Here is a 15,119-nt window from a genome sequence, read left to right on the forward strand (position 1 = left end):
TGATGGACAGAGAAGACTGGCGTGCAGCAGTCCATGGGATCACAAAGAGTTGGACACAACTGAGCAACTGAACTGAAGACCTTGATGAATTACTCTTTGACTTAAGGGAATGTTGTGGCTCTTTTGTTCCTCTATCCAGACCACTAACACTTTATCCATCTAAGTGATAAGGCTGTGTGGTTTTCTTACTATTTGTGTGTTCACTGAACAGTGCTTTTAACCTCTCTTAAGAACTTTTCCTGTGCATTTACAACTTGGCTAACTGTTTAGCATAAGAGGTCTATTACTTCTTGGCCTATATTGGATTTTGGCATGCCTTCCTCAGTAAGCTTAATCATTTCTAGCTTTTGATTTGAAGTGAAACATGCAACTCTTCTTTCACTTGAACACTTAGAGGCCATTGTAAAGTTGTTAACTGGCCTAATTTCAATACTGTTGTGTCTTAGGAAATAAGGATGCCTGAGGAGAAGGAGAGAAATGGAAACAGCTGGTCAACAGAGCAGTCAGAACACACATAACATTTATTAATTAAATTTGCTGTCTTATGTGACTATATTTCAAGGTCCCTCCTACAAAAAAGAATTATAACTGTAACATCAAGATACTGACCACAGATCACCATAATATATATAATTTTAAAAGATTTGAAATATTGCTAGAATTACCAAAAGTGACAGAGGCAAGAAGTGAGGAAATGCTATTGGAAAAAATGACATCTAAGACTTACTTGATACAGGGTTGTCACAAACCTTCAATTTGTAAAAAATGCACTTATCTATGAAACACAAAAAGCAAAGTGCAATAAAAGAAGACCTGCACATAAATCACTGAAGATCTGGTGGGAGCTAACAAGGTTCTCCTTAAGCTGATTGAGCCGACACCTTACTGTTTCAGAGGAGCCTCTGACTCAGAGACACTGTATGTCTTCATGCCAAGGCTATTTCACTTCCACAGAAAAGAAACGTCTAGCCTGTTTTCTTCTTTCTCTTTTTTATGTTCAGTCTTTCTCTTTATTGACTCCCTTTCCTCTGAAAATGTGCTTATCCCCCTCATTCCCTCAAGCTCTTCTTGCCTCTTTCTCCTCTTACGTTATATTTCGAAAATCTTCCTTGGAGACAGACACTAAGTTTGCAAAGACAGCACAACACAGTCCCCATTTACAGTGCAGCACAGAAGCCAGAGCCAGACGATGATGCCAGACGGGGTGGGGACGCCCATACAGATGGTCACACAGGCCTCCAGAGCCAGGCGATGATGCCAGACAGGATGGGAACACCCATTCAGATGGTCACACGGGCCTCTAGAGCCAGGCAATGATTCCAGACGGGGTGGGAACGCCCATACAGTTGGTCACACGGGTCCAGAGCCAAGCAATGATTCCAGACGGGGTGGGAACGCCCATAGAGGTGGTCACACGGGCCTCCAGAGCCAAGTGATGATTCCAGATGGGGTGGGAACGCCCATGCAGATGGTCACACGGGTCCAGAGCCAGGTGATGATCCCAGACGGGGTGGGAACACCCATAGAGGTGGTCACACGGGCCTCCAGAGCCAAGTGATGATTCCAGATGGGGTGGGAACACCCATACAGACAGTCACACGGGACTCCAGAGCCAGGTGATGATTCCAGATGGGGTGGGAACACCCATACAGACAGTCACACGGGACTCCAGAGCCAGGTGATGATTCCAGATGGGGTGGGAACACCCATACAGACAGTCACACGGGACTCCAGAGCCAGGTGATGAATCCAGATGGGGTGGGAACACCCATACAGACAGTCACACGGGACTCCAGAGCCAGGTGATGATGCCAGACGGGGTGGAAATGCCCATACTGGTGGTCACACGGGCCTCCAGAGCCAGACGATGATTCCAGATGGGATGGGAACACCCATTCAGATGGTCACATGGGCCCCCAGAACCAGGCAATGATTCCAGATGCGGTGGGAACACCCATAGAGGTGGTCACACGGGCCTCCAGAGCCAAGTGATGATTCCAGACAGGTTGGGAATGCCTGTACAGATGGTCACACAGGCCTCCAGAGCCAGGCGATGATTCCAGACGGGGTGGGAATGCCCGTACAGATGGTCATACAGGCCTCCAGAGCCAGTTGTTGATTCCAGACGTGGTGGACATGCCCATACAGATGATCACATGGGCCCCTAGCACCAGGCAATGATTCTAGACAGGGTGGGAAAGCCCGTACAGACAGTCACATGGGCATCCAGAGCCAGGTGATGTTCCAGACATGGTGGGAAAGCCCATACAGACAGTCACATGGGCATCCAGAGTGAGGTGATGATTCCAGATGGGGTGAGATTGCCTGTACAGACGGTCACACAGGCCTCCAGAGTGAGGTGATGATGCCAGATGGGGTGGGAACACCCATACAGATGGTCACACGGGTCCAGAGCCAGGTAATGATGCCAGACGGGGTGGGAACGCCCATACAGACGGTCATACGGGCCTCCAGAATCAGGTGATCATTCCAGATGGGGTGGTAATGCCCGTACAGATGGTCACATGGGCCTCCAGAGCCAGGTGATGATTCCAGACATGGTGGAAACGCCTGTACAGGTGGTGACACAGGCCTCCAGAGCTAGATAATGCTCCAGATGGGGTGGGAATGCCCGTCCAGGTGGTCACACGGGCCTCCAGAAGCAAGACCAGCTGAGGGAAACGGGTGCAAGTGGCCTGGAGAGGACCGTGTGAAGGAAAGTTCTAGAGAGAGATGCTCTGCGAGGTGATTTGGGAGAGTAAGGAAGCAGGGACTCTCCGAGGAGTGAGAAGAGCCTGCTCAGAATCCTCTGAAGAACCTCAGGATTTTTGCTATGTCTGCCTCCAACCCTGCACTGAAATCACTCTTGCAAATATACTGAGAATTAATCATTGGCCAAGTGGAAGTTTTTTCAGGTCTATTTCTGCAGACTCCCCAGCAGGCTGGAGGGTAGGCTGGGCCCTGCTTCTGAGAGAACTTGCCCCCTCAGCGTCCTGGGTGCTCTTCCCTGCTCTCTTCTTGCCAGCTTGCTTCTGAGTCTCTTCAAGTGCAGTGCCCTCCTCCTCGGCCCCACCAACGGCCAGCCCTTCAGCTCCCACCAAGATGACTGGACTGACGGCGAGGTGCCTCACCCTCCAGGAGGGGCGTGAGGGCCTGGGCACCCCAGCCTGGCTTCTCCCATGACGCTCTGCTCCACCAACAACCTGTCCTGGAGCCTTTCACTCTGTCAACTCACAGGGCGAGGTTTTCACCGAATCCCATTCACTTTACCTCAGGAATGTCTCTCAAAGCCATCATTATTTCTCCACTTGGCATCACAGGAGATGTGGAGATTTCCTCCCTATCTGCTGTCACCAGGACACCAGCAGAATTATCTTTCTGAAACACAATTCTGGTGTCTCTTCCCTGTCTTAAAGGACATCCCACAGCAGAGTTCAATCTATGGAATGTGGTTGAGCAGGCCCTTTGAGCCATCCACATGGTTTCAGACATGTATGAAGGGCCGGGTAACCTCATGGTTTGGGAGACAGAATGTGAGAGGAAGGGAGCAGGTCAGCTCAGCAGACCAGCCCCCAGGGAAAACCCGTGACGCATGCATCCCCCTCAGGTGTGACCACTCTGCCTCCTGACCGCATCCTGTTATCAGTGCTTCAGGCCGAGTTTCCACCACTGAAGGAGACACTGCCCGCAGAGCCCATGCCAGTGAGGTAGATGTTACCAAGAGGGATACAAAAACCTTGCTGTTTTAAGCCCCTGCAATCCTCAAGATGTTACTCGGTATAGCCCAGCCTGTCCCAATAGACACATCAAAGAAAAAACAGAGCTGGACAGCAGTTAAATGGTAAAATCAGGTTTTACTCAGGAGCTATGGCAAGAAGGGAAAGGAGACATCAGTACAGAACCAGGTGCACTTCTGAATATAGCACAGCCAAGGGCCTGTTGGGGTCAGAGGACGCAGTTACTAACAGGAAACAAGGGAAATGCTAGCGAAACCAGCCTTATAGATCCTTGCTGAGGGCAGGCCAGATGAAGGAGAAGTCCTTGGGAGGTGCGTGTGTGGGGTGGGGAGGTGAGGAATCTGGTGATATTTCAAGTGTGACCAGGTGTTAACTGACCGATCAGTCACCTTACTGAAATCCGGCCCTTAGGATCATGCCAAAGGGAGGGCCTAGTTGAAGAAGAGCTCAGAGTTGCCGACGGGAGTTTGGCCAAGCAGAGGCTGTCAGTACGCCTTGTTCCCCACCAGTAACACTGGTCAGCCTTGCTCTGTTCTCCTCTGGTAAAGTCCTTCTCCCTCTGCGTGTCATTTCTCCCCTTGAAAGTCCCATGACAGTTGAGCCTCCTTGCAGTAACATCACCCCTTGTGCACACTTCACAGGGCACTTATCATTCTGAATTCCAGTGAGCTGCTTCCTGACTGTGTAACCCTGTCCCCGCAACCCTCGCCAAGAACCCTTCTCCCTATCAGCCCTCGAAGGGCTTCCAAGTATAAGAAGTCCTCTTCATAAACACCATCTCAAAGCCTCTGCTCAAAAGTTTCTATTCCATCCAATTTTGCTGATCAACTTCTGAAGCCTTCCTCAATTAACTTCTGGAAATTTGTAGTCAGTCTAAAACTTGCCACCAAGTAAATTGTTTTTACTTTCAAACAAATTGAAAGTATTAAAAAAAAAAAAACCTGGGCTTACATAATGGATTGTTGAAGGGAGGAAACATGATGTACATACAGTTGTTTTCTTCACCGGAAGTTCTTTTTGGAAGCTTTCAAGGCTCTTGCGACACACGGCCTGACAGCTCTGTGAGGGGATGGAATGCATTTACTCCTTCTTGCTTCCAGGCAGCTAGCACAGGGCCCAAGGTAGAGCAGGTGCTCAGCTGACATTCTCTGAACTGAATTTAGTGAGTACGAAAAAAGTGCCTATGATAATAAAAGTCTTGCTTCCTTTTCACTCCTAACAGCTCTGTCCTGAGCAAAGTCTTTTTTATTCTTCAACTTCTGGAACCAAATACAGGGAGGGCACTCTCTATTTGTCTTGAAAATGGTGTATTGAGTGCCTTTGGGAGCTACAATAAAAGAAGGAAAAAGAGGGAAGGTGGGGGAGGGGGGGAAGGGAAAGGGGAAGAGGGAGAGAAGAGAGACAGAAGACGATGCTGACAATAATGCACAACAGAAAGCTGAGGGGAAAGTGTTAAGCATCACTGCCCAGGCCGACACATCTCACGGCCTGGGCTCTGATGTGCAGGGCCCTCATTATCTACAACCCTGTAGGGACCTGGGAGCCAGTGCTCCCACCGCAGTGATGACGGGGACAGGCAGGGGCAGCCAGACAGCTGGCCCAAGATTGAGGCCCTGAGTGGGAGCCTGTGCAGCCTGACCCAGGGAGCATACTCTGTGGCTCTGACTCCTCCCCTGCTCCAGAAATGGGGCTATGGTTACCAGGTTCTGGCTTCCATCTGGGGGTTCCAGTCTGCAGTGGAGAGGCTGCTGTGAAGCCTCATCATGGTGGAAGTTGGCTCACCCACCCATCTCTGAGGAAGGAGAAAGGCTGGTGCCATGACTCCTTTGAACTTCCGTGCCTGTAGCCAACCTCCCTCATCCCCCTGCCCCATCCCCACCCCCGCTGCAGGCCAGCCTGCTCCAGCTGGTCCTGGGATGGCTGGCAGAACTTGTTCTAAACCCAGGGGCCAAGACTTGCGGTAATCTGTGGAATTGAGGAGAAGCAAGTGGTCACTCCCAAATTTTGCTTTTACTGAGGTATACTTTTCATACAATAAAATGAACAGATTTTAATGAACAGTTCTTTAATTTTTTGTAAAGACATAACCATACTCTGGAGGTCCCCACTTGCCTACCCTTATCACTGAACAAATTTCTGTCACTGAAGGTTAATATTGTCTATTCTTGAATCTCAGTTTGGTGTCTGACTTCTTATCAATGTAACATTTTGAGGTTTATCCATGTTGCTAATGTGTATCAATAATGCTATTCTTGTTGCTGGTTTGTGTTCCATCCCAGGATTCTGTCATCAGTTCTCTCAATGATGAACATTTAGGACTTTTCTGGTTTGAAGCTATGATAAACAACCTGGCTAGAAATATTCCTGTGCAGCTCTTATTAGGAGTGTGTATTTTTATTTCTCTTAGGTCAGTACCAATGTGGTGACACTGCTGAGAGATGGGGTGATAGGGTAAGAAACCATCAAACTGCTTTCCAGAGGGGTTGTACCATTTCACACTCTCACCAGTAGTGTGTTAGTTTCCAGGCTGATCTCAATCCTAGCCAGATTTTGGAGTTATCAGTCTTTTCAACTTTAGACATTCTAGTGGTGTGAAGTGGTATCTCATGGTGTCATTGACATTTTACTGATATGTATGATATTGACCTCCTATTTGTGTGTTCAGTGGTTATTTGTTTACTACCTTGTATAAAGTATTTATTCAAGTCTTTTGCTTAATTTTCAAAAGAGAAATTAAGTTCTTTATCATTGAGTTGTCATAGTTCTTTATATATTCTGGATAAAAGTTCTTTGTCAAATATGTATTATAAATATTTCATCTCCATCTGGGTCTTGTCTTCTTTGTGGCTCAGCTGGTAAAGAATCTGCCTGCAATGTGGGAGACCTGGGTTCGATCCCTGGGTTGGGAAGATCCCCTGGAGAACGGAAAGGTTATCCACTCCAGTATTCTAGCGTGGAGACTTCCATGAACTGTATAGTCCATGGGGTCACAAATAGTTAGACACCATAGAAAAGAAATGCAAAAAAGCAAAATGGCTCTCTGAGGAGGCCTTACAAATAGCTGTGAAAAGAAGAGAAGTGAAAAGCAAAGGAGAAAAGGAAGGATATAAACATCTGAATGCAGAGTTCCAAAGAATAGCAAGAAGAGATAAGAAAGCCTTCTTCAGAGATCAATGCAAAGAAATAGAGGAAAACAACAGAATGGGAAAGACTAGGGATCTCTTCAAGAAAATCAGAGATACCAAAGGAATATTTTATGCAAAGATGAGCTCAATAAAGGACAGAAATGGTATGGACCTAACAGAAGCAGAAGGTATTAAGAAGGGGTGGCAAGAATACACAGAAGAACTGTACAAAAAAGATCTTCATGACCCAGATAATCACGATGGTGTGATCACTGATCTAGAGCCAGACATCCTGGAATGTGAAGTCAAGTGGGCCTTAGAAAGCATCACTATGAACAAAGCTAGTGGAGGTGATGGCACTACAGTTGAGCTATTCCAAATCCTGAAAGATGATGCTGTAAAAGTGCTGCACTCAATATGCCAGCAAATTTGGAAAACTCAGCAGTGGCCATAGGACTGGAAAAGGTCAGTTTTCATTCCAATCCCAAAGAAAGGCAATGCCAAAGAATGCTCAAACTACCGCACAATTGCAGTCATCTCACACGCTAGTAAAGTAATGCTCAAAATTCTCCAAGCCAGGCTTCAGCAACATGTGAACTGTGAACTTCCTGATGTTCAAGCTGGTTTTAGAAAAGGCAGAAGAACCAGAGATCAAATTGCCAACATCTGCTGGATCATCAAAAAAGCAAGAGAGTTCCAGAAAAACATCTATTTCTGCTTTATTGACCATGCCAAAGCCTTTGACTGTGTGGATCACAATAAACTGTGGAAAATTCTGAAACAGATGGGAACACCAGACCACCTGATCTGCCTCTTGAGAAATCTGTATGCAGGTCAGGAAGCAACAGTTAGAACTGGACATGGAACAACAGACTGGTTCCAAATAGGAAAAGGAGTTTGTCAAGGCTGTATATTGTCACCTTGTTTATTTAACTTATATGCAGAGTACATCATGAGAAACGCTGGACCGGAAGAAACACAAGCTGGAACCAAGATTGCCGGGAGAAATATCAATAACCTCAGATATGCAGATGACACCACCCTTATGGCAGAAAGTGAAGAGGAACTAAAAAGCCTCTTGATGAAAGTGAAAGTGGAGAGTGAAAAAGTTGGCTTAAAGCTCAACATTCAGAAAACTAAGATCATGCCATCTGGTTCCATCACTTCATGGGAAATAGATGGGGAAACAGTGGAAACAGTGGCAGACTTTATTTTTCTGGGCTCCAAAATCACTACAGATGGTGACTGCAGCCATGAAATTAAAATACACTTACTCCTTGCAAGGAAAGTTATGACCAACCTAGATAGCATATTCAAAAGCAGAGACATTACTTTGCCAACAAAGGTTCATCTAGTCAAGGCTATGGTTTTTCCTGTGGTCGTGTATGGATGTGAGAGTTGGACTGTGAAGAAGGCTGAGCGCTGAAGAATTGATGCTTTTGAACTGTGGTGTTGGAGAAGACTCTTGAGAGTCCCTTGGACTGCAAGGAGATCCAACCAGTCGATTCTGAAGGAGATCAGCCCTGGGATTTCTTTGGAAGGAATGATGCTAAAGCTGAAACTCCAGGACTTTGGCCATCTCATGTGAAGAGTTGACTCATTAGAAAAGACTCTGATGCTTGGAGGGATTGGGGGCAAGAGGAGAAGGGGACGACAGAGGATGAGATGGCTGGATGGCATCACTGACTCGATGGACGTGAGTCTGAGTGAACTCCGGGAGTTGGTGATGGACAGGGAGGCCTGGCGTGCTGCAATTCATGGGGTTGCAAAGAGTCGGACACGACTGAGCCACTGATCTGGTCCGATCTGATCTGAGCAACTTTTACTTCACAGTTACAGTTTTTGCCTCTTTGAAACATTTGTGCTTTCAAACAGGGGCAAGAGCAAGGGCCACTTTGCTTCTAGCCTCTAGCCCCTGTGATCCAGTGGCTTGGACTCTTGGTTTCCATCCAGGTTACCAAGGTTTAACTTCTAGGCAGGGAACCAAGATCTCTCTTCAGGACTGCTCACTGCTCTCCCTCTGAGATCACTCCCACTGGACTGGTAAACTCGGACAGTCTGGAGTTAAGTGGGGAGGATTCCCCTGGGAGGAGGGGTTTGGTGGGGAGAGAAGGCACTGTGGCAGACAGAGCATATTCTTGGCTATTGTATCTCTAGTACACAGAGATGACAAGATCTGAGAGACACTTGCAGAAATCACAAGGAACTCTAGAACTGGACCGAATCCCAGAGGTAAGGGGGAGTTCATTTGACATCAGTGGTCTGCCACAAATGATGGACTTGATTTCTCCTGAATGCCGTGTTCCTTGAACTAAAGTGTTGAATAAACAAGTCCCCATTCAAGATTATTGAGATTGAGGACAGTGAAATTCAGTTTTTTATTTTGTTTTTAGTGTGGGAAACACAGAGAGAACTTCACAGGAATATACCCACAAGACTACTGTGTTGAGACCTGTCCCTGACTGCGGGTTCAGAAGGCCTCTTGGCTTTGACCACTGGGACCTGGAGAGGATGGAGCTCAGGAGAGTTCTCCAAAAGAACACTGCCATGGGTCCATCTCAGTGTTTCAGGAGAAGGTCCACAGGCCAAACGGAAGAGGAGCTAAGGACTGCAGTGTCTTCATGGTGAGCTGTGGACAGCTTGTGGCATCTTCTTTATCTCATCATCATCCGTAACTTTCCGTACGATCACTGAACCTTGCTGTTGGTTTGCAGATCTCTTTTCTCCAAGACTTGCATTTGATTGGAAGGAAAAAGCTAGGGTGGATAAACATCTTCATATTCCTTCTTGGGCTGTTGCAGATGAACACATGTGTATCAAGAAAGGCCATCACTCCCTTCTCCCTGACCTTTCCTGGGTGGGCCTTCTCTCTCTGAGAGGAGAGATGGTTTAGGACAGAAGCCATTTCCTGAGAGGCACTGTAGAAAAAACAAGTCCTTTGAGTCCTTGCTTTGATTCCTGCAAGTGGTGTGATTTTGTGTGAGTTACTTAACACAGATGTCATGATGTATTCCCATCCATAAATCAGAAGTAATTATATCTTTACCTGTTCAGGAGAATTACTATAAGGATGAAATGAAATAATTTGGAGATGGACTGTTTCGTGGGACCCACACAGAAATCACTACCAAATCCATTCACCTAGCAATCTATCTGTCCCCCTTCTTTCTTATGTGTATGTGTATATCCATCCATCCATCTGTCCATCAGACTCTCCGTCTCTCTACTCACCACTTAGCTCTCAATATCAGGGAGACAGCAGACTCCAGGCTCTGGGATGACATATCAGCTATCTAATGGCATCACTGAATCAATGGACACAAGTTTGAGTAAACTCTGGGAGTTGGTGACAGACAAGGAGGCCTGGCGTGCTGCAATCCACGGGGTTGCAAAGAGTTGGACACGACTGAGCGACTGAACTGAACTGAACTGAATGGCATAAAACTGCCACCCATGGTCAGAGGACTTACAAAAAGTGGAAGCAATATGATTAATAAACTGTTTGGCAGGTATCAAGGAAAAAGTTGCCTCAGTGGTTTTCAGACCTAGGGTGTTTTAGTGGCTCTGGGGATTTGCAGAAGCACCACTTTTCAGTGTGTCTGCTGATCTACAAATCCAGGAGACTGTGTTTCCTCTAGGCTTGGCTGAAGAGTTCACTCCCAGCTGTGGAAGGAGTAGGTGGGGCAACAATTCTATGCCTGGTGTTGAACTGGGGAGAACCACTGCTAAAAAGGCCTTCATGGCAATTTTTAAAAGATGACAAACCCACAGGCACATTAACAATCACCATATATCACAACTTTTCTGCAATACTTTCATAATTTATGCTAAAAAATAATCCTCTGAAAGAGAGCACTTGTTCAGTGGCAAAGTTCGTTAATAGTTAACTGTCTCCCTCCGTGTAACAGTGACGTTGCTGCAGGGGCCTGAAGCCTAAGGCTGTCCTCACCTTGCTCTTTCTCTGTCCACATCTCTCCCCTACCTACTTGGAATACTCTTCTCTTCCATGCACACAGCAGAGCTGTGTACTGTTCCTTAGAACCAGCTGCTTCTCTCTTACTCCTCTTCCCATGGGAGGTAAAACTCTTACCTTCCAGAGTCCATCCCTTGCCCTGTTTCATCTGCTGAACTGTCCTGTTTGATCTTGTGTCCAGTCAAGAGCTCCATCACAGGACTTCTGCATCAGGTAAGGTCAGATGCTGCCCAGGAAGTGATTCTTCCTCAGTCCTGATTGCCTGTTACAATCACCTGGGGGCTAAAAATATCCATCTGCCCAGGTGCCCTGCAAACTCCAGACAGGGCCTACTAAATTCTAGAAACCCTGTCCTATTCAGCCCTTCCGTCTTTGTGCTTACCCAAGCACAAAGTTTGGCAGGTATCAAGGAAAAAGTTGCCTCAGTGGTTTTCAGACCTAGGGTGTTTTAGTGGCTCTGGGGATTTGCAGAAGCACCAATACATCATGACATCTGTGTTAAGTAACTCACACAAAATCACACCACTTGCAGGAATCAAAGCAAGGACTCAAAGGACTTGTTTTTTCTACAGTTTGGTAGAAATTTTGGCAACTGGTTTCTGCCAACAAGACAAACATGTCCAACATGAAAATGAGGTTGCATTCATTTTCATTTTCAAATTAAGGAGAAAAAATAAAGTGAGTAGAAAGAATTTTCTCAAATTTAAAAATCTTCCTAGAAGTTTTCTTAAAACTCTCAAGAAACTGCTTATGTGAATTAGAATATGTTGTTGTTCAGTCGCCAAGTCGTGTCTGACTCTTTGCAACCCCTCAACTGCAGCACACCAGGCCTCCCTGTTCCTCACTATCTCCCGGAGTTTCCCCAAGTTCAGGTCCACTGAGTCAGTGATGCCATCCAACCATCTCATCGTCCATCACCCTCTTCTTCTTCTGCCTTCAATCTTTCCCAGTCAGGGTCTTTTCCAATAAGTCGGCTCTTCACGTCAGGTGGCCAAACTTTTGGAGCTTCAGCTTCAGCATCAGTCCTTCCAATGAATATTCAGTGTTGATTTCCTTTAGGATTGACTGATTTGATCTCCTAGCCATCCAAGGGACTCTCAAGAGTCTTCTCCAACACCACAGTTCAAAAGCACCAATTCTTCAGCACTCAGCCTTCTTTATGGTCCAATTCTCACATCTGTACATGACTACTGGAAAGATCATAGCCTTGACTATGGCCCTTTGTCAGCAAAACGATGTCTTGGCTTTTTAATATGCAGTCTAGGTTTGTCACAGCTTTCCTTCCAAGAAGCAATTATGTTCTAATTTCAAGGCTGCAGTCACCATTTGCATTTATTTTAGAACCCAAGAAGAGAAATTAGAATATAGCTAAATATATTGGTTGATTTTGCTTGCATTATGTTTTATTATTTTACATGAGATATAAAAACTCTTCATGATATTAGAACCCCATATGCTCAGTCGATGGAACACATTTGCAATGATGCTGACACTTGCTTCTAGATGGGATACTGGTCAGGGTCCTCTAAAGAAATAGATCCAACAGGATGAAAGGAGGGGTGGGGAGAGAGAGAAAAAGAAATCCACAGGGCAGGCCTAGAGGTGCAGGGAAGGGTTGATGCTGCAGTTCATGTCCAAAGACCTTCTGAAGGTTGAACTATTTCCGGCTTAAGGATGGTCAGCCTGATCTTTCTTGAGGCCTCAACTGATCGGACAAGGCCCACTCACTCCAAAGAGGGACATCTACTTTATTCAAAGTCTACTAATTTAAATGGAGAAGGAAATGGCAACCCACTCCAGCATTCTTGCCTGGAGAATCTCATGGACAGAGGAGCCTGGAAGTCTGCAGTCCATAGGATCACAAAAAGCTGGACATGATTTAAATGCTAACCTTATCTAAAAAACACCTTCACGGCAACATCTAGACTGGTGTTTTGATCAAATATCTGGGTATCATGGCCCAACCAAGTTGACACATAAACATGCGTGTGCCTCATACTAATGTACTTCACTCGGAGAAGCTGCCTCTGAATGGGGGAGGAGGGGGGAATGTGTGGAAAGCTGCCACCTAAGCTGTGGAGCCCAGGAGAGACCAGAAGAGCTGGAAAGGTGCTGTTGTGGGGGGGGGGGGGGCGGGAAAGGAAGGCTGGCCACTGCCTTGCCTTGGAGGGGGTGCTCAGCAACACCAAGGGGCTGCCTTCCCACCCACAGAAGGTGGGCTGTGAGGCGCCTCCCAAGAGAGTGGAGGCAGCTCCACCAGCATGGGGTCCCCTGGAAGTCGTCACCACACATTTGCAGGTGGTGGTACTGTGATTTTCATCCTCATCTTACAGGTAAGTTTGCTGAAGCACAAAGTGAACCCACCACCCAGGTGCACACAGGAGTCACATGAAGATCCAGGACCAGGGTGAGGGCTCCCGCTCCAGAGTCAGAGATGCTTTCCCTCTTCACCATTCAGCCTCCCTCTGCATGAGAGTGAAAAGAGCCCTAAGAACTCAAGGCTGACATGGTTGAGACCTTGGAGGAAGGAAGTAACAGCTGCATTCTTTTCTCAATCAGCCCTAGTATCTCAGCAAAGGAAAGAGAGCTGCCTCTCCAAGCCCAAGACAAAGGTGCCCACTTCTGTGCTTGTTGGCATTGAGGGGAGGCTCATTTGTCCTGTATCACTTGACAGATTGTGGCTTCAGCGAGAAGCTACTGATTCCTCCATACCTGGCGACTCCCCATCACTGGAAATTTCCCAGCGATGGTTTCCCTTTCTTGCAGAGGTCCATTTCTTCTTCTCCAAGTCTAGACACCAGTTGTCTCAAGTGAGCACATCTTGGGGAGGACACATGTGGTGGCAGCAAGCTGAAGGGAGGCTTCATGGAGACTCAAGGAAGTGGGAGCTTGTGTCCCAGCCAGCACAGCTTCTCTGCAAACAGCAAGTGCCAGGGGAAGACCAAAAAATGCTCTTCACTTTGACAGACCAGCCTGTCTTGTGTTTGCTCAGGGCCTCTCTTGAGTCAGCAGGCCTGGTACTCTCCTTGACACCCATACACCTGCATAGGGAAAGTCCATTGAAATTGGTGTTCTAAAAGCTCTTGACCTTTGGCCGCCGCAGAGGTTTGGATGTAATTGGAGGGAAGGGGTGCAGCCTGGTCACTGGGATTATAGGTGCAGCCCCAGTGAGAAGTGCACCCCATGGGAGTGCAGCATCACTGTCCTGAGAGCTTGTCAGCCACTCGGGTGGAACTCTGTGACCACCCAGACCTCCTGGATCATCATCTGCCTTTCTGCCGGTGGTGAGTTTGCATGTGGAGTTTGAGAAATGCAGCTCTAAAGAGGAGCAATCCTGCTGCTTCTTCAGAAACAGGCGGTGATGAGGGGGACCTCAAAGCAGGCGCACACGTAGGTTTCAGGAAGCCAGGGAGCAAAGCAACACAGTAAGTCTCCTCCATCCTCTGCCTGCGCCCTGGGGCCGTGGACCTGCTGGGAGGAGAGCCAGGGCCCAAGGGTGGGCGTGGGACACCTGTGGGTGCTCAGGCAGTGTCTGGACCGGCACCAGCTCAGGGTGCCCATGACAGCTCATCCCCTCCCTCAGCCCTTCCCCTGCTTTGGGTGAAGGGTATGTTTTCATTAATTTGTCAACAATCATACACACTAAATAGAGATTCCTAAATATGCTGCTGACCTCTCCAGTTGGTATCCAGATGTAATGATTAAATGACCACTACAGCAGTGCTTCAAGTGGGGGTGTTCTCAGAGGGCTCAGGTGGCAATGAGGGGAAAGGTGGGGTCAGGAATGGTTGTTGGCTTGTGGCAACACTGGTAGGGAAGAGGCTCCCACGCTGGCTGCAGGTGTGTGACCCTGGGGCTGGCTGGCACTCACTAGGCTGGGCCTTAGCTCGAAGAGATATCTCTGAGCTGACTCTGCCCTAGCCTCCTCCCTGCCTTGATGCTGTGAGTCTTCCTTCTTGAGACCACTGGAAGGGGAACCATCGATGCTGGCAACAGTGTCCAATCTGCAGAGGCCACGGTCCTGCCGGGACTGTTCTCGGGTGGGGGACGGGACCTGTGGCTCTGGGAGCCTGAACTTTGGCCCCTCTCAGAGGACAAGTTATCCTGAAGGAGGACAAACAGGACTTTCAAGAGGGAGGGACATACCCAGAGACCCCGCAACCACACCTGCCTTCTGGATTTGGTGGCCTCCTGGGAATGCCAGACCAGGGTCACAGGAAAGAGGCAACACGTGCCTTTCCCTAGGTCCTGTGGTCTGGGTGATGGGATTGAGGCCATTCGGGG

At 47.6% G+C, this 15,119-nt stretch overlaps 1 pseudogene; it reads left to right on the plus strand.

Annotated features, from left to right (window-relative positions):
- The first annotated feature begins 13,096 nt into the window (after nucleotides 1-13,096).
- The window catches only part of LOC147349843 (eukaryotic translation initiation factor 4E-like), a 56,936-nt pseudogene continuing 54,913 nt past the window's right edge, over nucleotides 13,097-15,119 (plus strand).

Source organism: Bos grunniens, chromosome 21 (genome assembly GCF_055505025.1).
Source record: "Bos grunniens cultivar Pamir isolate PY7600 chromosome 21, Bosgru_T2T1.0, whole genome shotgun sequence".
NCBI classification, from domain to species: Eukaryota; Metazoa; Chordata; class Mammalia; order Artiodactyla; family Bovidae; genus Bos; species Bos grunniens.